The 27,713-nt window shown below is 38.4% G+C and overlaps 1 protein-coding gene and 1 long non-coding RNA gene across 11 annotated transcripts in view; one reads left to right on the forward strand and one right to left on the reverse strand.

Moving 5' to 3' along the window:
• Positions 1 to 27,713, reverse strand: part of CACNB2 (calcium voltage-gated channel auxiliary subunit beta 2) — a 374,475-nt gene that overhangs the window by 132,591 nt on the left and 214,171 nt on the right. The gene's annotated exons all lie outside the window — the stretch shown is intronic.
• Positions 1,417 to 10,447, forward strand: LOC140633300 (uncharacterized). Its single transcript, XR_012030927.1, has 3 exons — positions 1,417 to 1,520; positions 2,016 to 2,085; positions 8,459 to 10,447. It is a non-coding gene; the product is annotated as an uncharacterized lncRNA (long non-coding RNA).

Raw genomic sequence — 27,713 nt, forward strand, 5'->3', positions numbered from 1 at the left:
TAGATACATATCCAGACTAACACATATTTAGACTAATGGTTTCACTTGTGGGACTTGTCTTAAGAAAATTCTAAAATTATGTTCCATACGACACTTAGATTAACCTTAATAATAGTTACAAAGCCTATAGAGCACTATCGGCAAATGTTAATGATGATTATATTTGTTTAAAAAGATAAAATCTAAAAAGCTTTTATCATTTCTATAAATACATATATTCACGTATGTAAAAATACTGGGAGGACACAAAATGAACAGAAGATATAAGGTTGGATTGATTGTTTTTAATTCAAGGAGTTAAATTTTTTTTTCTGTATTGTTACCATTTTTGAGTAAAAGTAAGAAGCTATTAATGCAACTGAAATATCTAACAAAATATCCTGAAAATATTTTTGGTGTAGCAAAAAGAGGATTTGCAGATGCATATTTTCCCTAATTTGTTGATTTAACCTTGATAGCTTTTTGGCATGTGGAGAAGGAGGCAAGCTCTGGGTCTTTTGAAAGACTTTTATGCACATTAAAAAAAAAGGAAGCAAGTAGATGTTGATGCACGAATTACATCAGGTAAGAAATAAGAATTAAAAGAAAAGTACTAGAACCTGAAATGTTAACATTTTAAAGTATTACACATTACATTTCTCTGTAGAGAATGTGTTAAAATGATTATGTTAAGTTTCCACTGAAACATTGGGATTTTCTCATATGACTGCTTAAATAATTTTTTGCTACTGGGTTAGATACTTAAGCAGGCCAAATGACTCAGTAATTTGGTAGTAGATTATTAATATACTGCTCTAAAAGTCTAACCTTCCAGAAAGATATGACTTTGGTTCAGAGAGATTTAATATTGAAAATAGGCTACACGATCGGGGATTTGGCTGGAAAAGTGCCAGTGGTATGGAGCATTTAGTAATAAAGCGCTGCAAAGTACCCTACTGACCTAAAATAGTTAATGCATCCATTAAGCAGCTAACCTACCTTCAGGAGGTGATTTAAGAACCAGAGACGATCTGGTTTAAACAAATCTATGTTTAGAAATATGCTGCAAATTTTAGATTGTGTAGCTGGAGATGTGTCGTTGGTTATTTAATAATGTTAATGTTATTAATGGTAGAAAATCTAGACTATATTAAGAACATTTAATAAAACACTAGACACAGTTAGTAAAAAGCAATTCATATGATATTTCCTGTCTCACAAATAAGAAAGCATTTTTATTGCAAATATTCAATACATGGGCCCATTGACCAAATGCTTGTGTCCCCACCAAGATTCATATGTTGAAACCTAATCTCTAAGGTGATGGTGTTAGGAGGTGGGGGTTTGGGACTCCTACTGTGATTATGTCATCACAGTGGAGCCCTCACAAATGAGATTAACGCCCTTGTAAAAGAGACCCCCTGTTCCTTTGACCACGTGAGGTCATAGCAAAAAGAGAGGTCCTTGAACCAGGAAGCAGGCTCTCACTAGACATTGAATCTGTCAGTGCCTTGATCCTGGACTTCCCAGCTTCCCAAACTGTGAGAAATAAATATGGTATCGCCTTTTATAATAATAATTCAAAAGGAGTAAGACACATAGAAATATATGCTCTAAGTTTAAAAGTATAATGAACTTCAATGTTGGTAAAACTTCAACCAAGCAGGGCAAAGATGGCTTGACAGTTTGATAAGAAGACAGTTTGGTAAAGATTAGAAAAGACCTGGCGGCTGACTATGCCTGTTGACTCTTGCACTATGGCCTGGTGACTCCTGCTTCATAATCGGCCAGAGCACGCACATGTTATATGCCAGATGCTTCTACTGTTAAAACAAATGCCAAACTTGAGCACTCCAAGCCAAAGATAACCCTACTAGGTCTTCATTTCATTTAAATAACAATCATTTAATATTGTGTACAACTAAATTTGTTATTATCTCTCCCCAATGTATACATATATTAGAATGTACAATTCTATTTTCCTGTCCATGATGATGGCAGAAAATTGGTGCTTTTTTCATCTCTGTATCCCTCAGGAGAATGTACACCTGGGAAGAAGATATGGTTGGGGTTTACTGTCTAGTGAAGGAAACAGACATTACAGAGGTAATAACCTAAACATTTTTTTATGACAGTTTTGGTAATTACTATAAAGCAGAGGCACAGACACTATGAGGGAATGTAGAAAGGAGACAAAGTAGAAGGTTCTAGAAGGAAAAGCATATTTAGGCTAGGTTTGAAGTAGAAAGGCAACAAGTTATAGAAAGACATAAGGGAAAAATGTTCCAAGGCAGTAGCACCAATTTGAAGAGGAGAATTCTGTTATCATGTTTAAGAGGCTGGAGCTTAATGAGCAAGACAGCAAGAGAAAACCTTTTGAGAGAACTCATTTGGATATGCCTTTTGGCACTTAGTACTTCAGGTGTGAGTTGATACATTCAATTACCAAGGGAACTAAATTATGGTAATACCATTAGTTCCTTAACTTCTCCGAGATTGATACATGCAATCAGCTCGAATGATCCTTCATCATCATCATGATTATATCCAACCATTCTTTCAACAAGTCCCCACCATGTGCCAGACATTGAGACAAGAATAGATAAGATATATTCCCTGCCCTCAAGGAGCTTATAGGACCTGGATCGATTACCAATTAATATTTTAAAATTTCAAAACATAAAAATTATACATTTGATTATATAAAATATAAAAAAAATATAAAAAATATAAAAAATATAAAAAAAAACAGTAATAACATTAGGAAAAAATCTACCAATGGCAAAAGGCTCATTTCTTTCATATATTAATAGAGCATGGAAATTAGTAAGAAAAAGACCAATACAACTGTGGAAAAAAATTTTTTTAAAAGATTTATTTATTTATTTATGATAGAGAGCGAGAGAGAGGCAGAGACACAGGCAGAGGGAGAAGCAGGCTCCATGCCAGGAGCCCGACGCGGGACTCGATCCCGGGACTCCAGGATCGCGCCCTGGGCCAAAGGCAGGTGCCAAACTGCTGAGCCACCCAGGGATCCCCTACTGTGGAAAATCGGGCAAAAAAAAAAAAAAGGAAGATATTCACAGAAAAGTATAAAAAGATGAAAAGTGTGCTACTCTCATCTTTGTCCCTGAAGGATAAAATCTGGTTGCATTTATCAAGATTGAAAATTCACTTACCCTATGTCCTGATTCCATGATTTTAATCTTAGAAGTATATATAATTATATACAATGGATGTATATACAAGAATTTTCATTATGACATTATTTGTGTTAATAGATAATTTTAAGTACCATAACTGTCCATCACTAGGAGACTGGTTAAATAAATTATGGTGCATCCATATGATGGCATAGTATTGAGACATTAAAAATAATAAGGTATATGCAGCTATATATATTAACATGGAACAATTTCCAAGATATATTTTACAGGTAAAAAAGATTAAAAAAGAAAAAGGAAAAATAGTGGATACTCTTTTGCTATTATCTGCATACATTTTTTAAAAGAATGGATACATATGTTAGTATTTAGGCTATATTCTAGAACATTTAAGTGGCTGCACATGAAGTAATCTGGAGAGGATATTAAAAATCCCTATACTTGGGCTGTATCCCTGACAAATTCAACCAGAAACTCTGAGAGACAGGACCAGGCGTCAGTGTTATTTTAAAGCTCTGCATGTGGTTCTGTTGTCCACTGAGAGCCGAGACCTCTATTCCAGGACATCCAACGGTGATGGCCTCTAAGGAAGAAATCTGAGGCATCCAGGGCTGGGATGGCAGGGACTTACTTTTCACTGTGGAACCTTCTATAATGCTTGAAATTGTATTGTTAAAAAATATTTTATATTTTAAAGTTGTATTTATTTATTTTAGAGAGTGATGATGGAGGAGGGCAGAGGGAGAGGGAGAGAATCCTCAGCAGACTCTCTGCTGAATGAGGAGCCTGACATGGGGCTCCATCCCAGAACCTGAGACCATGATCTGAGCCAAGTGGGATGTTTAACCAACTGAGCCCCCCAGGAACTCCTATTTTTTTTTTAAAAAACCATGATCATAATACCTTAACAAGAGACATTTAAAAACAAAATTCCTAGGTCCTTTTGTATCAGATATTTATAATTGCTTCCCCTTTTCTCAATTTTTGTGGTAAATATTTCATATAAACGGCCATGACTTAGAATTTTGTTTTCAGTGATAAAAGAGATAGATTTTATTTTTATGATGAGACATACTGAAGTTACATTCAAAATGTGACCACTAGTAAGAAGTAAAACTTCTACGATTTGCAGATGACATGATACTATATACAGAAAATCTTAATGATTCCATCAAAAAGTTGATTGATAAATGAATTTGGTAAAGTCATGGATATAAAATAAATACAAAGAAATCTGCTGTATTTCTGTATACTAATAATAAAGCAGCCAAAAGAAAAATTAAGAAAACAATCCCACTTACAATTACACCAAAAATAATAAAATACCTAGGAATAAACTTAACCAAGGAGGTGAAAACTATACCCTGAAAACTATAAAACACTGATGAAAGAAATAGAAGACAACACAAACAAATCAAAAGATAATCCATAGTCATGGATTGGAAGAATAAATATTGTTAAAATTTCCATACTACCCTAAGCAATCTACAGATTTTTTTTCAATCTACAGATTTAACGCAATCTCTATCAAAATACCAACAACATTTTTCATAGAACTAGAATTAGTAATATAAGAATTTGTATAGAACCAGAAAAGAAGAGGCACTGGGGGGTGCTCAGTCAGTTTAGGGGCTGCCTTCAGCTCAGGTCTATGATCTAAGGGTTCTGGGATCAAGCCCTGGCATGGGCTCTCCACTCAACAAGGAGTCTGCTTCTCCAGCTCCTTCTGCCCCACCCCACCTGATCATGCTCTGGTTCACTCTCTCTGTCTCTCTAAATGAATACATTAAAAAAAAATCTAAAAAGAAGAAACAGAAGAAGGAGAAGAGGAACCACAGAGGACCCCAAATAGTCAAAGCAATCTTGAAAAAGAAAAAACTGGAGATTTCTAGTTATATTAGAAAGCTATAGTCATCAAAACAGTATAGTACTGGCACAAAAATAGACACATAGATGACTGGAACAGAACAGAAGGCCCAGATTCAAACCCACACAATTATATGGTCAATTAATTTTTGATGAAAGAGGCAAAATACACAAATGGGAAAAAGTCTCTTCAACAAACAGTTTTTGGAAAACTGGACAGCTACATGCAAAAGAATAATTTGATTAAAAATGGGCAGAAGACACGAATAGACATTTTTTCAAAGAAGATATACAGATGGCAAACAGACACATGAAAAGATGCTCAATATCACTCATCCTCAGGGAAATGTAAATCAGAACCATGATGAGATATTGTCTTGTACCTATCACAATGGCTAAAACCAAAAACACAAGAAATAAGTATTGGCATGGACGTGGAGTGAAAGGAAAAGAACCCTCATGCACTGTTGGTTGGAATGTAAACTGATGCACCCACTTTTGAAAACAATATGGAGGTTCCTCAAAAAACTAAAAACACAATTACCATATGATCCAGTAATTCCACTGCTGGGTATTTACCCAAAGAATATGAAAACACTAATTTGAAAAGGTATATGCACCCTTATGTTTACTGCAACATTATTTGCAATAGCCAAATTATGGAAACAACCCAAGTGTCCATCAACAGATGAATGGACAAGGAAGACATGATATATGTCTACAACAGAATATTACTCAGCCGTAAAAAAAGACTGAAATCTTGCCACTTGCAACAACATGGATAGATCTACAAGGTATAATGAAGTGAAATTAGTCAGACAAAAACAAATACCATATGATTTCACTCATATGTGGAATTTAGGAAACAAAGCAAACAAAGAAAAAGAGAGACAAACCAAAAAACAGACTCTTTAACTGTAGAGAAACAGATGGTTCCCAGAGGGGAGGTAGGTGGGGGATGGGTGAAGTAGGTGATGGGGACAAAGAGTACATTTATTGTGATGAGCACTGAATAGTATACAGAACTGTTGAAACACTACATTGTACACCTGAAACTAACATAACACTGTATGTTAACTACACTGGAATTAAAATAATAAAAAAAAAACAACCCAAAACAAAAAAAGTGACCACTTATGTGGGCAATATGACCCAGAGGCAAGAAGCTGAGTCTATTAATTTTCTGTATGTGGGGGGTGACTCCACGGAGGAGTACAGGACCCCTGGTGACCCTCATGCCTCTTTGGCCCTGTTAACTCTACTTTTGGACACACTTCGTTCTTTTTTTAGCAAAATGTCTTTGTAAATCTCCAAAGTCAAAGGTCACACATTTGACAAAAATAACTAGCATTTAAAATGGCAATCCATCAGCTACTTACGATTCCCCATGCTCTGCTTTGTTTCTGCCTCTTCCCACCTTCTGGAATATGGGGACTTGCATATGTATTCACGGTTCTACTCTGTACTAACACCTAAGCTCCACGAAGGCAGAGGTTTGTGGCACTTCTGTTCACTGTCGAGTCCCCAGTATCTAGCACAGAGCCTGGTACACAGTAGGCACTCAATAAACATTTGCTGGCTGCAAGTGAAGCTGCTCTGTTGTTCGGTTCAAAGTCATAAAGGCAAGCATTATTTGGGCCTCCTTTGGTCCTCTTGCCCTCAGACCCAGAAGAAGTGGGTCTACCATCATGTTCAGCTGCTCTGTTGTTCAGCTCCATGCAAATGTCATCATCCACCTCTTTCCACTGTACCCCCCACCCGGTGCTGACCCCCAACCGGAGCTTTCTGCCAAGTCTCTGCTTCCACCTCGCCCCCAGCCTTTCCACACATAATAAGATCTGATGAATCTTCAAACACGCACAGATCACAACTGCTCCACTGTTGAAAAAAGTTGTTTCTTCTCATTCCACTTAAAATAAAATTCACTTCTTGCCTGTACACTTTGCCCTTTACCTGCATCTCAAATACATCTTGCGCTACTTTTCCTTCACCAACTTCCTTCCAGCCATAAGCATCACTTTTGGGGTTTTTGTGTTTTTTGTTTTTGTACAAACCAAACTCTTTTTGATTTTGAACTTCTATTTCTGTTCCTCCAACTGCTTGCAGCTCTTCTTTCTCTCTTGCTACAGTTTCCTATCGCATCACCCAGCTTACCTTCTTTGCAGATTCTCTTACCTTCTTTGCAGATTCTTTCAATGGAAAGAATTGTTTAGGCATCGTTTACTTTTTTTTTTTTCTTTAGAGATGGGGAGAGAGGGAGAGGGAGGTAGGGGTCAAGGAGAAAGGGAGAGAGAGAGAGAGAATCTTAAGCTGAAATTAAGTGGAGACCAATACGGGGCTGGATCTCAGGACCCTGAGGTCATGACCTGAGCTGAAATCAAGAGTCTGAGGCTTAACCAACTGAGCCACCCCAGACCCCAAACATTGTTTACTCTTTAACTGTCTGCCCCACTCTCCTCACCCCCCAATTAGAATGCAAGCTCTGAAAGCACAGCACAGCACAGCTCTTAGATTTGGGGAAGTGATCCCTGTATACACTTGCTGCCCAAGCCTTTCCTTCTAACTCGGCACTGTTCAACAGAACTTTCTGCAGTAACATCTATATTTGTCCTGTAGCTACATATGTAATATATATATTTGCTTTATATCCTAGCTCTCCTATATGATAACATCTAGACAGCATGTGGCTTGAAATATAGCTAGTGTAACTAAGGAGTTAATCTTAAAATTTTATTTAATTTTAATTAGTTGGCATCTTAATAGCCCTACCTGGCAAGGGCTGCCCTATTATACTGGGCAGCTCTAGATGGTCTGGGTACCAGAGACCCTAGAATTTGCTGATCAAATGGCCATGAGCCTAATTGGGCCTGCTTGGGCTGTCTTCCCAAGTTCATACTTCTCAGGATACACTTCCCTACCAGTGTGCACATTTCTAGACCTAGTTGTGGCTAAGGGAATTGTATGATGAGACAGGTAGGCAGTGGTGAGCAGGAGCTTGAGAGTATGAGGTACTCCACTCACATGCAAAGGCCCCTCGAGGACCTTTAATGGGACAGGTTTGTATGCTGGCTGCCTCTCCACAGCTAGATTTCCAGGCAGCACTTCCCAAGATAACTGTAAATTCAAACTGGTCTTCACAATCATAAAGGCATGTATTATTTGGTCTTCCTTTGGTCCTCTTGCCCTCAAACCAAGAAGGGGGTTTCCATCATATCAGGAGCTTTATCTTGTTAATATCAGATCTTTTGCTCCTCGCTGATTACATGGCGCCCACCCTAGTACATAATAGTTGCCCAGTAAGTATTTTGGGGTAAGTGAAAAAAAATATATCTATCATATCAAACTTGGCGTGATCTTTGGTGTTAAGGAGGTAAAAAGACAACTTCAGTAGCCTCAGAGTATTCCGTGGATTGTTTAGCAAATAATATAGCATCTCTATTTCCTACCAGTGGAGCATCTGAGCATGAATAAAACAGCACCTGCATCATCCCTTCATCTGAGAAACACAGAGGAAAGACTCCAAGCAAACTCAACAAGGAGAAGCTTCAAGACAGAGAAAGATAAAACAGTGGTAAATAGAAAAACCGTGCCTGGGGGTGATAAGCATTTGCAAAAAAGCTTATCAGAAGAGACTGAAAAGCCAGGCAAAATCTGGACAAGGGTAGAAGACAAGAGATGGATACCATAGTCTTTTTCTTTTCTTCTCTTTTCTCTCTCTCTCTCTCTCTTTTTTTGCTATACTCAAGAGTTTTAGTCTACTTCAGTAAGTGGAAAAACACAATACCAGAGTCCCAATGTATATCACTTATAATTATACTAATTTTCTTGAAATTAGGCTCATATGGTAAAAACACATGAAAGGCTCATTGCATAATGGATGTTCAATCCTTTTCAAGCTATCCTTTTGTGATTTCCATAAAGAATTAATTAAAAGAATATTTCCATGTAGATAGAGTCCAGAAGGTGCCTGGAATGGGTGGACCCTATCAGGCTATGGCAGGATTTCAGAGCTCTGGGGAGACCATGTATATACATCATTAGGAACTGGTATTTTTCAGGACCTTATTCGGTCTGTGTGAAGGATGTATTTCATGAATGCAGGGCTCACTAATACAATTCCAGCCCTCCACATTCCAATCTCTCTCGGTAATTAAATCACAGTGAAATGAACCTTCTATTAGGTAGGAGAGGTGGGGGCTCCTACCTGTTATTTCTGACAATAGAACCAAAGGATGGCAGCCAGGAGTATAATTTCCCCAGCTGGCACTGTGTCTGAAGCCTCGGTCTCAGCAGTAGGATTAACAACTCTGTTGATCTCACTTCTTTCTACTTTCAGAAAACACTGCTGCTCACATTCTTCCCAGTGGCTCCTGGGGGGTACTTACCAGCAAGGCAGCCCATGGTGAAAAGGAGGGCATTACAGTTTTCCTTACACAGGGGGAAATGTGCTAATTAATATAAAATTGGGATTCCATGGAGAAAAGTTTACACATTTTCGAAAAAGTAGGATTCCCCGGTTGGGACAGTATGTATTTGTTTTCCTATTCACATTTTCTTTTCAAAATAGTTAAAACTCTGCTGCATCTTTCTCTAAAAATAACCTACAAAATGAGTTCTCCTAATTAATAATTTCACATTTATTTTAGAAAGTATTTTAAAGCAGGACTATCCTCAAAATAGTTCCTTACTCCCACACAAAGAGTGCACTGTGGTTCTCACAGTTAGACTATGATACTCAAGGGTTTTGAACCAATCACATTTTTTATTTTTGACTAAAACAAAAACAAAATGAAAATATTGCTTGGTGTGTCAGTCAACATTAAAAACAATATTTTGTCAAAGCAATTAAGAACACTGTTGTTCTTGAGATTAAAAAAAACTTTAACTTGATAGAATTAACATTAAAAATTTAAATTGAAGAAAATTAAACATTTAAAAAAATACAGTTTCTTATGAACCTTTAAGATACTGTGTTGAGTGAAATAAGCAAATCAAAACAAGAAAAACACTGTATCATTCCACTGAGTAGTCATATCCATAGAGACAGAAAGAATGGTGGTTGCCAAGGGGACAGGGTGGGCAGAGGGGACAGGGAATTAATTTAAAACGTGCACTTAGGGGCACCTAAGTGGCTCAGTTAATTGGGCGATCAACTCTTGATTTTGGTCATGGTCTCATGGTCATGAGATCAAGCCCCACATGGAGTCCTGCATTGGGCTCCACAGTGGACATGGAGCCTACCTAAGATTCTCTCTCTCCCTCTGCCCCTACCCCAACCCCCTCCATTCACTCACTTTGTCTTTTTCTCTCTCTCAAAAAGACTAACCAACCAACCAACCAACAAAACAAACAGATCTGTACACTTAAAAACAGTTAAAATGGCAAATATTGTTATGGATATTTTACCACCATAAACTTAAAAAAAAAAAAAAACCCCACATGGTTTCTGCTAGAGAAATCAGAATTAGCTTCCAAAGTCAAAAAACAAAAGAGGAAAAAGAAAAAAAAGAAATGACAGAGAGAGAGAGAGAGAGAGAGAGAGAGCAGGAAATTCTATTAAGCAAACAAACACATTCTAGGAAATAGCCTCAAGAAAGCAAAAGCGGTTGAGCATCTGCCTTTGGCTCAGGGCATGATCCCGTGTCTGGGGATAGAGTCCCACATCAGGATCCCCTGTGAGGAGCCTGCTTCTCTCTCTACCTATGTCTCTGCCTCTCTTTCATAAATGAATAAATAAATCTTAAAAAAAAAAAAAAAAAAAAAAAAGAAAGAAAGCTGCTGGCTGCACTGGTTTCTACTGTGCCCAAGCTCCTAGCACTGTGCTGGCCTGGGCAGCCACTCAACCTGTTTGTTCTAGGCAGTGGGGTAGGAAAGGGAGGACAGAGGTACTGATCATTTCCCCAGCATCAGTGAGTTATGGTTGCCATTTAGCACTGTGTACGTCTAAGGTAACAGCATAATGACCTGACTTACATGTATTACAAAATGATTCCCCCACAGATAGTTTGGTTGACAACCATCATCTCATATAGATACCAAAAAATAATTTTTTTAAGTTTTTTTCTTCCTGGAGATGAGAACTGTCAGGATTTACTTGCTTAACAACTTCCAAATGTACCATCCAGCAGTATTATCTACATTCATGGTGTACGTTATTGCATCGAGGGGAAGTGTTTTCCTTTTTTTTTTTTTTCAGTTGAAGTTCACAATTCTAACCAGCCCCGATTTGTGAACGAGCTGATTCAGAAAGACTTACCACCAAGTCACCATGGAGTCTAATAATTACAGTTCTGAATTATTAATTGATCTAAAGCGGGTGCCTTAAATACATTTTGTAAAAGCAATCAAAGCTAGAGAAAGAAATTCTGTATGTGCTATATAATTATAAAAATCAGAGAACTTCAGGTTGTGTCAGTGTTTTAGGTAACAAATAATTTCAGCACTAAAATATCCAATTAACACTCATTCAGAATTAAAATGTTGACATATCACCAAGCATGCTGTCGTTGGTTGAGTATAATGCACTGGGATTCAAATGTGAAAAGTGACACATTTGAGAATTTGTATTCAGCAACTTGCTCTAATTACTGGCTGGGTTTTCTCTGTCGCTGGTCCCTGCACCCCCGTACAAACTCCTGCCTAGACCATTCCTCTAAGGATCATACCTCCCATAAGCAGCTGATGCGAGATGTGTCTGGATCCTAATTAGCAAAAAGACAATGACCCTTCAAAACAGCCACAGGAAAAGGCTCAAGGGCCCCATGTCTTTCATAATAATTATTTTCAGTCAGTTCCCAGGTCTGGGAAGAAATCTGAATGGAACACCTGAATGAAGGAGCAGAGGTTAATGTTTGAGTTGGCTGAGGATAATTTTCAAAAACCTCAAATAAAATAGCTTTCTATGGAGGGGCATCTATAGTGTATGCTCAGATTTTCTACAGGCTCTTGCTAGTATAAAAATACCTTCAGGGCTCCAACCACAGGGTGATAGCAGGGACTGGCTCACCACTGCTCTGTGTGTGTGTGCGGGGGTGGGGCGGGGGGAGTGGGGGATGCCAGCCTGCTGTCTCTTTTTGTGTCTCTTGAGCAACTGGCTACTTTGGGATTACAACAGATCTCAGTGATGGTGACAGACAATGTACGGCCTCAAAGTCAAAACCATTTACTATCTGGCTCTTACAGAAAAACTTTGTCAATTCCTCTATTCTCAGGTTTAAATCACATCGCTTGCATAATATTGATTACTAATTAGTCCAATTATTCCTTACTCCAATTCCTCTTTTTTATAAAAGCAAATGATGGATTTTATTTTGGAACTTATCTATGTAGCACAAGATAATGCCTCTCCTGGGGTGGCTGGGTGGCTCAGTCAGTTAAGCATCTGTTCTTCAGCTCAGGTCATGATCTTGGGGTCCTGGGGTTGAGCCCCGCATTGGGCTCCATGCTCAGTGGGGAGTCTGCTTCTCCCTCCCTCTCTGCTCGTGTGCTCATTCTCTCTCATATAAATAAATAAATAAACAGGGATCCCTGGGTGGCTCAGCGGTTTAGCGCCTGCCTTTGGCCCAGGGCGCGATCCTGGAGACCCAGGATCAAATCCCACGTCAGGCTCCCGGTGCATGGAGCCTGCTTCTCCCTCTGCCTGTGTCTCTGCCTCTCTCTCTCTCTCTCTCTCTCTCTGTGTGACTATCATAAATAAATAAAAATTAAAAAAATAAACAAATAAACAAACAAATAAATAAAATCTTCTAAAGAAAGGTATTTCCTCTCCTAATGATAAGCTAACTGAAATTATTTATATTTAGGTGATATCTTAGTACAGTTGGTTTTTAACCTCATCTGATGGGAAAATCTTTTTCTCCTCCAAATCTGTGTGCCTGGCATTTAGAGGCACCTTCATGGTGATTTTCAGCATATCAACAAACCAGGAAAATTAAACTATCTTTCAAACCTGGGCTTATTCAGCTGTGTACTGTCTGGCCTTCACATCTACTGATAGTCATGCTCAGTCCTACAAACACCAAGTTCATTGCTTGGAGCCTGGGCCTGTACCCTTCCCAGGAACGGTCAAGGAGACCTGAATTTTCACTTGTTTGCTAGTCTTATTCTGTGACAAATACTGCCTTACATTTCCCCGTTTCAAGGAACTAGATGAGTTTGGGAAAATAAATTAAAGGTCTTCATCAATTCCAAGTTGCTTTTCCTAGTTTAGATTGCCTCCACTTTTCTCCAATGCATAGCTCCGAAAGCTCGATTCAAAAAATAAATACTACCTCTCAGAGGACTTACACAATGATTAACTTAATAATGGACTTTATCCCCATTTGCACATTGAGATTACCTTTATCTTAATAAAGATACTTGTACTTCCTTCCTTATGGCATGGATACAGGATAGGGAGGGTGAAATCACAGGACAAAATAAAGGAGAACAGGACACGTCAAAGCACTCATCTCACACTCACTTTCAATCTGTAACACCAGAGAAGACAGGAATCGCTCCTGGAGCTATGTCTTGGCCCAGCCTTTTGCTTTGACTTAAAGGACTCTTTCTCTGGGAGGCAGAGTAACAAATACCAAACCCGACACTTCTAAGTTGGATGACCTTGGACAAGTTATAGAACATCACAAAGGCTGAGTTTATCTGGAAAACGGGAAGGAGATAGCACCTGGTGCATAAAGCTGTTGTGATATGAGTGATTCTTGCAAAGCTGTGAAAGTGCGTGGGAAAGCACCATTTATTGTGACTTTGTGGTTCTGCTGGTGCACAGGATACGAAAGGCTAAATAAATCATTTAGGACGCTAAATGCTTTATAAAGAAAACCTACCTCGGTGACAAAGGACATCAACAAATTATTCAGCAACTCATGAACTTCGACTAATTTTATCTTGCCTCTGCTTCATTCTGAAGGCACCTGTTCGCCTTTACTATAAACCCGAGGACACATTTCCTTTCTTACTAGTTCAGGATTAACCCCTCAACGTGATCTTGCGATTCTATTCCCCATCCTGCCAGTTCTACCTGGCGCCCCTCCAGCCACGGGGACCCCCCTCCTCCAGCCCCCTCTACCTTCCTGGAAGCCTGAGGGAATGCCTCATCTCACTCACCTACATCCTGCTCCCTCTGGTGACCTCAGCAGTCGTCCCAACCTCAGCCAAACATCACTGTATGTCATGAATCTCTACAGTTGCATTTTCCCCTGATATTCTGTCTACCTTTGGTCACTATCTCACCCTGATTTGCCTGTAATTACTCATTTTTCTCTACATCAGTACAGTCACTACAATGCAAATGAGGGTGGGAAAGGAAGCTAGTTTATTCTTTTTTTTTTTAAAGATTTTATTTATTTATTCATGAGAGACACACACACACAGAGAGGGAGAGACACAGGAAGAGGGAGAAGCAAGCTCCTCACAGGGAGCCAGATGTGGGACTCGATCCCGGAACTGGGATCACGCCCTGGGCCAAAGGCAGATGCTCAACTGCTGAACCACCCAGGCGTCCTAAGCTAGTTTATTCTTACCTTCACTTCTATTCTCTACACAAGTCTTCAGGATTTTCTCTCATACTTTGTCCTTTGTCTCTATATCTTAACTTTAGTTTGGAAATGTGATCCTCTCAAGGCTGCACACCAGCATCATCTTGGAGAGAGAACCAGTACAAATGTGTCCCAATGACACATGGACTTCTGGAGACATCTACTGGATACATACTTTCCCAAAAGCAAATCCCATACTGATTGTGTTGACAATTCTAACGCCTTATTCACTAAACAAAAACAAAACAAAGCACTGTGATGAAAAATCTGAAGGAACATACACGTTAGCCCAAAGGCTCAAGAAAGCAAATGGAGGCTGACCATGAGGCTGACCTCATGAGAGGAGCCACACAGGACAATGAAAGGCTTGGATTCTGCAGCTGGGTTAGCCAAAGCTGAAATCCTGCTTCGATTTCTTATTAGTTCTGTGATCTTGGGCACATTTTAAAAACTCCCTGAATTTCCAGGCCCCTGGGTGGCTCAGTTAGTTAGGAGTCTGCCTTTAGCTCAGGTCATGATTCCAGGGTCCTGGGATTGAGACCTGCAATGGGCTCCCTGCTCAGTGAGGAGTCTCCTTCTTCCTCTTCCTCTGCTCCTTCCCGCTTCTCTCTCTCTCTAAAATAAGTATCATCGTTTTAAAAAATTAAAAAAACAAAACTCCCTGAATCTCAGTTTCCTTATCTATAAATTGTGGGTGGTAAAAAAAAGTATTTTGAGTAATTACTATATATAAATCATTTGATCTAGTGCCCAACATAAGTCTCCAATAAATAATAGCTATTATCTTCATCCTCTTCCACCTCATCAGCCTTGCACAGCTGGCCACTATCCTTTAAGGAAGGCAATCCAGCTTGTTTGGGAGAAAGAGAAATAGGGATTAGGATACAAAAGTAGAATCAGATGCAAATCAACCTGGGTTTAGGGTGGGAGGAAGCATAGTAAGGCTTCAGTAAATGCCTGCTGAATGAACAAATGGGGAGGGAGCAAGGTCTTGCCTCCATCACAGACCATGAGAACCTTTGCAAAGAGGATTCTTTATGATTCCAGGCTGTGGTGAGGCTGGCCAGTCAGTGGGGAAAATGCAGTTTTGCTTCATAGCAAAATTTTGTTCTCTTTTATTCCCCCTGAAACCACTGGATCTAGGGAGCTTCCTGCACTACCAACAGTGAAAATCTCCAGGGAGAGGTGCACATGTGTGGGCAGGAGCCACCCCAATGAGTTGATGTTCAGCCACCTTTGGCCTTGTGAGGGCATTCAGAGCTCTTTCCCCAACCCCCTGCCCCCCAAAGTAACAGAAGAGGGTGAAGGTGGCCTTACTGGTGAGCTCTTCCACTCAGGAATTATAGCAAGGGCTCTGGATTTCTGATCTGCCAATTGCACAAAATCAAATCAGAATCGGTATAGTTTTCACTGAACAGAATTCCTTTTTGGTTCCTTGTGACATAGGGTGAGCAAAAGCATAAGTGCTCAGTCCACTAAGAGCTCCTCAACTTTGTCCCCAAAGTGGTGTGCTGTCAATTAAAAGGTCCTTAAAAGTCAGAGAGGCCTTTTCATGCCCCTGAAGATGGGGATTGTGATCACTACTGCTGGCATGTAACACCTGTCGTGTACAAAAGTACTGTTCTAGGTGATAGATTAACTACCTACCTTACTCCTCACAATAATCCATAAGGGAAACCCTACTACCATCCCTATTTTATAGATGAAGTGAGTGTGCCTGCAACATGGCACAGCTACTAAGTGACAGAGCCAGGGTCTGCACTCGGGCCATGTGGCTCCAGAGTCAACCACCATCCTGTGCTACCTTATAGCAAGGTATCAACCTAACGTACAATTCAGAGGGGTGAGTGACCACAGTCCCCAGCAGCAGGTAGGCAGCAGGGGATGAGAAGTAGGTCATACTCTGGACAAGGTACTAAAACTTCCAAAACCTTTGTGTGTGTGTTTTTTTAATCTATAAAAGGGTGATAATAACATCAGACTACAAACATATGGTGAGGATTCAACTTTAATACTGAGGAGCATTCCATCCCTTTGCTCCTAGCATCCTCAGAAATAACAGTTATCAGACCCATTGGAAAGTTCCACCTGTCCCACTTCATGCAAAGAAGTGAGAAAAGTCAATGCCCCATAAAGCTCTAAATCCTGGGATCTCAACAGAAAAAAAAATGTACAAAATGCATCAAACATTCACCACGGACTAATAACCAACATTTATACCACACCTACTATTCCAGGTACATGAAACATATGAATGTGGTCTTAGCACTGACTTTACAAAGTGACTTGAGATTAGAAAAACAAAACAAAACAAGGTACAGAGTTGAGTAACTCATCCAAGGACACATGAGTAAGGAAGAAACAGCTATAGCTAAAAAATATGAAAAAAAAAAAAGGTAACCTCACCATAATAAAAAATATGCAGATGTTTAAAAATAAGATATTTTGCCTATTGAATGATTTTTAAATGTTCTATTTTTATTTATTTTTTAAATTGAGATATAATTGGCATGTAACAATGTATTAGTTTTAGGTATGTAAGTAATGGTTTGATATACACATGCACTGCACATATCAAATGGTCATCACAATAAATCTAGTTCACATCCATCACCACACATGGTTAGAATTTTTTTTTTCTTGTGATGAGAACTTTTAAGATCCACTCTTAGAAACTTTTAAGTAGTATTGCTAACGACAGCCACCATGCCGTACTTTCCATCCCCAGGACTTATTTATCTTATGACTGGAAGTTAGTAGCTTTTGACCAACTGCATCCATTTCGCCCACCTCCCACATATAAGTAAGATTACCGAGTATTTGTCTTTCTCTGTCAGACTTATTTCACTTAGCATAATACTCTCTAGGTCCATCCATGTTGTTTGCAAATGGCAGGACTTCCCTTCTATGGCTGAATAATAGTCCATCCCATCAAATTAACCATTTAAAAAATAAAGTCAATATCATAGTGAGATGAATTCAAACACTGCTGATATCTAAATTAATACAACTCCTCTGAAAAGCAACTTGGAAAGGCATATTACTCTCTTAAAAGTATATATTCAGGAATTCTCTTTTCCAGAATCTATGTGAAGGAAATAAAGACGCAAAGAAATATGTACAAGAATGTTCACATGGGATGATACACACATACACATACATAGTATATATAAGTATGTATATATACACATGTAGATGTATAAGCAATCTAAATATCCAACAATGGAAGAATGGCTAAATTATAAGAAGCACTTTGAAAATTATATTCAGGGGACGCCTGGGTGGCTCAGTGGTTGAGCGTCTGCCTTTGGCTCAGGTTGTGATCCTGGGGTCCCCCTGGGGAGCCTGCTTCTCCCTCTGCCGATGTCTCTGTCTCTCTCTCTGTGTCTCTCATGAATAAATAAATAAAATATTTTTTTTAAAAGAAAATTATATTCTGTAAGCATGGATTACTTTTTTAGTGTCAAAAGAATGATGGGAATTTTAAGTGACTGTGTGCTTTTATTTTTAACTAGGAGACGGCTCCCACCCCCCACTTGGATTAGTTTCCTGATGAAGCACCATTAATAAAGAGGAAAACTTGTGACTAATAGTTTGAGCTCACCCAAGGTTCATTCTTTTTAAAACATAGGATTTGCTGAAAAGGAAATTCTGGATGTATTCCAAAGAAGGCCTACCAACACATTTCTCCACATCTTGTAATCAGGAGGGCCGAACTTCACTTTGCTGTGGCCCCAACTAAGATACAGAGAGAGGCAGAATTTTCAAGATATTTTACAGGATCTGGGGGACTCTAAACTCTAGGAGAGGAAGGGAAATGAGAATTTAAAAGTAAAAGCAGCAAGAAGCTGTAGCTATGCTCTCAGTTCTGCAATTTAAGGACTCTTCCACGGTTTAGAGGCTGGGTCACTGCTTCCCTTTTTTTTTTTTTTTTAAAGATTGTATGTATTTATTCATGACACACACACACACACACACAGAGAGAGAGAGAGAGAGAGAGAGAGAGAGAGAGGCAGAGACACAGGTAGAGAGAGAAGCGGGCTCTGTGCAGGCAGCCTGACGTGGGACTCGATCCAGGACCCAGGATCAGGCCCTGGGTCAAAGGCCATGTTAAACTGCTGAGCCACCCGGGCTCCCCCTGCTTCTCATTTTAGTCCTAAAAATGTGGGGCGCCTGGGTGGCTCAATCCGTTAAGCAACTGCCTTCAGCTGAGGTCATGATTCCAGGGTCCTGGAATGGAGTCCCATGTTGAGCTCTCTGCTCAGCGGGGAGCCTGCTTCTCCCTCTCCCCCTGCCTGCTGCTCCCCCAGCTTGTGCGCTCTCTCTCTCTTTCGATATATATATCGAATAAATAAATAAAATCTTTAAAAAACAATAAGTAAATCACTGTTTAAATAAATAAATAACACATGACAAAAATCATACCATTGGACTCAGACCCTCTTTAAGACAAGCAACCATCATTTGAGACGTTGCAAAGCCCATTGAGATTTAGAAGAAAGACATAGTCTGCTAAGTGTAGTCTGTCTCATTAGAGAGGCACATTATTCTGTAAAATGAGTTAAACCAATCCTCTCGAGGGTTTACTGTGTGTGTAAACACTTTGCTTACGTTATGTCGGTTCAACTTCACAACACTGGGACAGGACCTATTTCATTCATATCCCTCCCTTACAGAGGGGGTCCTGCACCGTAGGTACAACACTAGGCCCAAACTAGCTCACTGCCAATACACGGCAAAGCTCCATCTCTACCTGAGGGGTTACCTCAAAGTGGATGCCCCTTGCCTCTTTATGAATCTTAAATAATTAATTTCTCCAAAATAAAACAATTATAGGCTCACTCCTCTCATCCAACCATCTAGTCTGTGTAAGAATGCCTATTAGCCCAGCTCTGCTAAATGACGAACACGTGATCCACCTGGAGAGCTTGCCAAAACATGGGTTCTCTTTCACCAGGTGTGACGTGGGGCCTGCGATTTCTGCATTCCTAACAAGCTCCGAGGTGATCCTGGAACTGCTGGTCTTTTAGGTAGAAAGGAGTCCTGCAGAAGCTACCATATGACTATTTAAATTTAATTACAAATTCAATTCTTTGGTTGCCACATTTCAAGTGCTCAGTAGCCACCAGTGGCTATCATATTGGACAACATAGATACAGAGTATTTCAGTCATCAGAAAAAGTTCTTCTAGCTAGAGTGTGCCAAAAGCAGGAGAGCTACTTCTAAGACTAGATGGTTGGTGGCCCATTGCCTAGTGAGTTCACTTATTAATGCCTAAACTGAAAAGACACATACCTTCTTCCTTCTTACAACTTCTACTACTGCCTCCATTCCACACTCCTAACAAGACACGACAAGGAAATACACCTTCTTAAGTAAGGTAGTCCTCTCAAATGTAGCATGCTTTTATGTGTTTCTTATTGACATATGTTTCTTATTAAAAATAAGACCACATCAATGATGATTCTTACCTTCCTACAAAAATTAAAATTTGGATATGTACGTATTAGAAATACCAAATTTAGACTACTGCTACCTATACTATAGCAAAGTAAATGACATTTCAAATATTCAATAATAATGACAAACCTACAAAAAATACTAGTAATGCAAATAGAATATTTGACTCACAGGGAGAAAAACAGAAAAGGGGCTTTGGAGCTAAAATAAATGGAAAATTATTTTTTTAAGTGCATATAACTGTTTTATGATATCAGGAAAATTAACTAGTCTGGCTAGTTATAAGACCTAGAAGAATTACCAAAGTCAGTTTTTTTAAAGTTATGCAGACTTCCTTTTATTAAAAAAATACAAATCTAAGTTTTCAAAAAGTATTTCAATCTAGTTTTCAGAATTTTCTCTCTTTTTCTTTTTTTGTTTTAGAGCAGGGGAGAGAGAGAGGGAGAGGGAGAGAGAAAGAGAGAATCTTAAGCAGTCTCCATGGTCAGCGTGGAGGCTGACTCGGGGCTCCATTTCATACCATGAGATCACAACCTGAGCAAAATCAAGAGTTGAATGCTTAAGGGATGCCTGGGTGGCCCAGTGGTTGAACATCTGTCTTTAGCTCAGGTCGTGATCCTGGTATCCTGGGATCAAGTCCCACATCAGGCTTCCCACAGGGAACCTGGTTCTCCCTTTGTCTATGTCTCTGCCTCTCCCCATGCCTCTCATAAATAAATAAAATCTTAAAAAACAAACAAACAAACAAAAAAAGAGTTGGATGCTTAACTGACTGAGCCACTCAGGCACCCCTTGGATTAAAAAAAAAATCATTTTAATACTTAAATACAAAAAGTTTCCAAATTTGGTCTCAATAACCAAAATGGCCTAAATTAATAAATTTATAGTGATTTTAAATTACTAGCATCTTTCAAAACCTTTAAGTTCCTGCTGTCACACTTAGGGCAGCAACTTTAAGAGTATATAATATACATATTATATATAGTGACTCATACTGTAACATGATTGCAGACTTTAAATATTTTCTCATTATAGAACATATGGTTCCTTAAATTATGCAAAAAATGATAGAAATTATTCATGAAAAAACTGGCTTCTGTGCATAACCATATCCAACAGGTGTGTATTTTAAACACACGAGAGCTAATTAATGAGTGTTTGTATTCCTAAAATACTCTTTGGGGTGTATTCTAAGAAATAATTTGTGTTCACTTACACTCTTTATTAAAAAGTAACAGGAACCTGAAAATCATTTTCAGGAATGCTTTCTTAAAATGTTAATATCATTCCTCAAAATACTTTTTCCTCTTTGACAGCTTACACTTGAGTTCAACTCTTAAATAGTTTGAAAATTCTGTATGAGCCGCATGCAATGCAGACTGTAACAAGGGACAGTAGGACTTAAATGTTGCATGCATTTCCACTCTGTTTACTCAGTAGGAGTTTTAAGTGTCTTATTCTGAAAACTAATTTTGCAACTTGAAATTCCTAGGAACATCTGAATGTAATCCTTTCCTGTTCTTTAAAATGTTTTTTTCTTAACTTGACAGTGACAGATTAATGCATAAAGTAGGTCATAAAAAACATTGACTATATTAGAGAAGATCATTTTGAAATTTATGACAAAAACCTTCAACTCTCAATCTGGAATTGTATCTATCATAATGATCTTATGCCAATGGCTGGAATAAGCAAATCAAATTAAATAGAAAACTGTGTGATTTTAACTTGCTATGTTTAAAGTAGAAATTTCAGTTGCTTTTCGGGAAAATTCTTTCCTTCTGGCTGTATTACAAGAAATGAAATCATCTCATTCTATGGTGCCTACACACACCTAAAAAGGGAATTTGGTTTTTAGTGGAATATGACCAGAAAACTCAAATTCATTATTTAATGCAGGTTTATTTCTTAACAGTTAAACTGGTTATTTACTGAACATAGAGTTTATAAATCTTCCTAAAATCAGATCAAATTATCATCTTAATTCATCCAGATAAGAAGGAATCAGACATGTAATTACTGAATTTGAATCTAACTACAGTATTTCAAAGGAACATATGGTTTAAAATACCTTTTGACACTTTCAAATCTGTGTCTATAATTCTTGAAGTTTAACTTAATTTTTTATTTGCATATAAGAAACACTAACTTGTTCATAATGCACAATGTATGGATTAATGTGAATTTTTACATATTTTATGGATGGAAAACAAGATGGTACTCTTTATATACTCTTAATTTGAATATTTTTTTAATGTTTAAGAAATGCACTTAATGTGGAAGGAAAGACTGAGATTTTACTAATGGTTTACTACTTACAAATGATCTGAAGATTGTTTTATGACATAAAATTTCTCAGTTCAATTACTTTCAATTACATTTAACAGATATGCTTTCACTGGTAAATCAAAAGTTTTTTTGGTAAAGAACCTTAATTGCCATTGTTACATTTATAAGGATGTTGTAAGATACTGATAACCATTTCAAATCCAGTTCAAGCACAAAAAAAATCTCAAATACAACACATAATAAAATTACAAAACATGTTTGATTTCAAATTTTGTTCTGAAGAATTTCAGCATTTGTGCCAGTCCTTCAGAAATGAGCTATTTGTTTTACATCTCTGTTAGTGATGCCAGGGACTTGAGAGGAAAGTTTAAAAACAAACTGAAATGGCTTAAAAAACTGATTAAGAATGCTAGACACCAATGACTAAAAAGAGATTCTTACCACTTCAGAATGTTCACTGCCATCATCGTACATGTTCCTTCGATGCCTCAAACTAGATTGTCAATGTGGCCATCAAGAAGTCCTTTTGCAGGAAGCTAAAGTGCATTATCATAGTGATAGTGTTTCCACAGCTGGGATATAGTAACTATTAGTTTCCCACGCTTGGCAATGCTCTTAAAATAGGCTCTCAGACACCAAAAGACAAAAAAAAAAAAAAAAAAAAAAAAAAAGACTATTTGCAAGTGATTCAGGAAATGATGATCTGGCAGACTGAATGAAAATTCCACAACCAAACAAAATCAGTTTTTGATGTAATATTATTAATTAATTACTAAAAGCAAAACAGACCCAAGAAAGTGCTGGGCCAGGGGATATTCATTCACTCTTGTGGTAAGTCACATGACCTACACCTAGACACAGAAAGGTTCCTAGTTTTCTTTTCTTTTTTTTTTTTTAAGATTTTTATTTATTTATGAGACACACACACACACACACACAGAGAGAGGGAGAGAGAGAGAGAGAGAGAGAGAGGCAGGCTCCATGCAGGGAGCCTGATGTGGGACTTGATCCTGGAACTCTAGGATCACGCCCCAGGCTAAAGGCAGGTGCGCTTAACTGCTGAGCCAGGTTCCTAGTTTTCAATGGAGGGCTAGCAACCATTAGAGGAACCCAGGTAGGCAGGGAAAAAACATACTGATTGTGATTAATTTCCATTTATTTAAGTAATTAGAAAGATTTTCTAGGAATTTAAAGGGAATTTGAGTGTTAGTTTGTGTAAAATTAAAAGACTTTGTAATTTACTTGATTTCGAATCATCCACAAGCCAAATGAGCTAACCTAGTCTTTCAACAAGACACTTGTATACATTTCTTCCTTGGTGTGCATTTGTTTCAAATTGTGAATAATTTGTGTAAGAAGGTATACAAAGAAAGCCACGAATGATTAATACTATGCTGGTCCTTAAATGAAAAATAATGTCTCTCTCTTTTTTTTTAAAGATTTTATTTATTTATTCATGAGAGACATACAGAGAGAGAGAGAGAGAGAGAGGCAGAGACACAGGCAGAGGGAGAAGCAGGCTCCATGCAGGGAGTCTGACGTGGGACTCGATCCCGGGTCTCCAGGATCATGCCCTGAGCCAAAGGCAGGCACTAAACCACTGTGCCACCCAGGGATCCCAGTGTGTCTCCTTTGTCAACTTTCAGGTGGCGTATAAAAGAATGCCACATTATGATTCAAAGAAAATATTTCAACAAAATGTTTCATTTTCCCAGTCTTTTAAAAAATGATAACAAAAATCTTGCCAAACATCCTTGTAGTACAAGGACAGGATTTCTGCCAAGGAAGCCGTGATGTTTTAATTAGAAATAATTTAACCAAATACTGGACATGCTTAATTGGTTGTGTAGATCAAAATACAGTAATGAGGCAGAAGAAACTCAACCCTGAGTGTCGTTTGGGGAAAAACAAACAAACGAACCACAAAGGCAAACCATGGGCGAGAATCCAACTCACCTCATACTTGTAAATAGTTGGTCATCAAAGAGTTTGTCAAATGAAGGAAGATGGAGAACTGTACAGATGCCTTGCAGAGTAGCTGGTCCTCTCCTATTCTGATGAGAATCTCAAGGCCAGAGAGGTTAAATAACTTACCCAACGTCAATCAGCTAGATTGCCTGCTGGGAACAAACTAATCTCTAGATAATGTCCTCAGCTAAACTCTAGGACAGGACACACAATACAGTGGACAGCAAAAGTACAAAGAAACAAGAGTGGGCTGAACTCCGGAAACAATCTTAATTATCAACTCTATCAGTAATTAACCTTGAGATCCAGGGCAAGTCACTTAAGTCCTCTGGACATTTGCTTTCATCCTTAAACAAAGTGGACTGGATTAGATGAATTTCCACCTTTACTTTTTACCTCTACCTTTCCAAAACTGCGCATACAAGTAAGATGGCCTTTACCTAAAATGCTACCATTAAAAAACAAACAAACAAAAAAAGACAAAGAAATTTGTAAAGACTTCTGGATTTTATGAGAACTTCTCAGTCTCCTGTCAGTGTTGAGCCCTATTATACACACTAAGGAGAAAGAAAGTTAAAGAATCATGAAAAAAGCAATATTGCATGGGAAATGGAGCTTTGGTACAGAGAGGGAAATAGGAAGATGAGATACAGAGCAAGTAGAGCAAATTATGTAGAGATACATGAGAGAAAGGTGCAGGTCCTAGGTAACAGTATGAGAAAAGGTAAGGGAAGAAAGAACAGGCTTGAAGATGTTGGAAAAAAAAAAAAAAAGACAAGGGTAGACCAGAAGAATGAACTGCACTGAAGGCCATATTCTTTTAAAAGGCATTCACAAAAATAACTGCCATATTAACACTCATATAGTAGTTTATGACATAGAATGTACTTCCTGCAAATTAGTTTCTTCTTAAATCAAACCGATTTGATTGGTATTATTACCCTTACTATTTTACAAGAAAACAAAATTTATATTCAGAAATGTTAGGTACTGTGGCCAAAGTCAGAGAGCTCCTAGGCATGCAAAAGACAAGAACGTGAATTCAGACCCTCTAGTTCAAACGCTCTCTTTTCTCAACCATATCACACTGACTGTCTAGTCATATCCTTAAAAAAAAAAGGATGCTATTAAACACTATATGATTAGTAACCTACTAGACCAGGGACAGAAGGGAAAATGAGAAACTCATAAGCTCATTCCTAGCCTTCAGAGCATACACAATCAGAGGATGGGCCTCCATGGCAACACAGAAGACCCCTCGAAAGGAATAGGATTTGAACGGGCCTGAAAAGAAAGGTGACGTGACTAAGTCCAAGACATTCTCAAGCGAGGACAGACAGTAACCAATCAATCAATTGATCGATTGAAGTTTGTACCGGTATTATGTCTGAAAAGACACTCCTGAGCTACCCATCTGGGTGAGAGCCCTAATGCCAGGTTGAATTTGAAATTTATCCTATAAATAGTAAGGAGCACCCAAGATCATAAAGCAGGGGGTGGGGGTGAGATGTTAACACCTCTACTTAGGAAATCTAGTCTGCTTTTCTAGGAAGAATGGCCTATGAAGTAGAGGGGAGGTGGCAGAGAGAACTATGTGAATATGAAGGACACAGGAGAAGGTGGATCAAAGGAAGCCAACGCAGGCAAGCAGCCTTTCTCACTGGCAAAACCAATTAGCACATAGTTTATGAACTCGCTTAATGAAGAGTTTGCTTCAGATTCTACTCTCATTTCCTACAGCAGTATTTCCTAATGGATCTTATTTTGATGGACTTTATAATCAATGACTTCACAGGATATTACTTTTAGTTTTATGGGTTTTTTAATTTAAAGAACTTTACGGGTGCATAGCTGGCTCAGTTTGAAGAGTGTGTGACTCTTGATCTTGGGGTCATGAGTTTAAGCCGCATGTTGGGTGCAGCAATTACATACATACATACATACATACAATTTTGAAGAACTTTAAGTTCTTTCCTTCTGGCAACTTTTGAATACATAACAATATTATTTTTTTAAAGATTTATTTATTTATTTTAGGGGGGAGTAAGGGTAGGGGGCAGAGGAAGAGGGAGAAAATCTCCAGTAGACTCTGCTGAGTACAGAGCCTGACACCCCACTTGGGTCTTGAGCTCACAATCCCGAGACCATAACTCAGGCTGAAGTCAAGAGCCCAACAATCAACCAACTGAGCCACCAGGGTGCCCCTATAATATAGTATTATTAACTATAGTCACTATGTTGTATATTAAATCCCAGGACTTACTTATTTTGTAACTAGAAGTTTGTACCCTTTGACCCCTCTTCATCCATTTCTTCACCTATTTAAGAGAGAGTAGATCTTAAAGTTTCTCATCATAAGAAAAAAAATGTAACTATGTGTGGTGATTGATATTAACTAGACTTACTATAATCATTTTGTAATATAGATCATTCACTTGTACACCTGACACTAATATAATGTTACATGTCAATTATATCACAATTTTTAAAATTTATTTTTATTTTTTTATTTTTTAAGATTATATTTATTTATTCATGAGACAGAGAGAGAGAGAGAGAGAGAGAGAGAGAGGCAGAGACACAGGCAGAGGGAGAAGCAGGCTCCATGCAAGGAGCCCGACATGGGACTTGATTCCGGGTCTCCAGGATCAGGCCCTGGGCCAAAGGTGGCGCTAAACCGCTCAGCCACCTGGGCTGCCCCACAATTTTTTTTAAAAAGAATTTTAAATCAATTCACCTAAGGCTACTTCTGTGTTAAATCTCTAAAATGACTACCTATAATACTCATATTAACGCTTAGCAAAAAGCAAAATGAAACAAAGAGGACATAGTAATCACACAATGAAAAAAAATTAGATAAATCTGGTAAACTGCTACTAATAAAACATTCAGAAGAAAGTCTTTAGATAAATGTCTCTTAAGCAGTTATAAAGAAATATATCCAGAGCGCTAATTTGATAAATTAGTTTTCTGAAACACAAATTAAGTTGAAAATGTGTTTTAAGAAGCATGTTTAACAAGTCCTTTAAAGTCAGAAAGATGACTAAAAAGAACAAGACACATGGACGTATATGGAAACAAGATGTAAATGAGGCTTAAAGCATTAGGTGAATCACCATGAGATGAACCCATAGTTAGCTGTCAAACAGACCTAGGTTTGGGGAAATATGTAGTAGTAATAACACAGAAGTTAGAAGTGCAGTTAAAAATCTCACCTTAGGCATGGTAACAGTGGTCAAGCAACCACGGACAAAAGCATAACAAGCAACTACCTGTCTACCTGGCTTTTTTCTTCTCAGATCTACTTAGGGATGGCTACATGACGTACAGGTGATGGCTGAGTTTAGGGAGTAGATGAGAACTTCAAAAGCCGGGTTCTCACAGTAGTAATAGAAAAGAGAGTTTCAGAAAACCAAACCAAACCAAACCCTGGGGAACACACATTTAGTAA

The sequence above is a fragment of the Canis lupus genome, chromosome 5 (genome assembly GCF_048164855.1).
Source record: "Canis lupus baileyi chromosome 5, mCanLup2.hap1, whole genome shotgun sequence".
Taxonomy (NCBI): domain Eukaryota; kingdom Metazoa; phylum Chordata; class Mammalia; order Carnivora; family Canidae; genus Canis; species Canis lupus.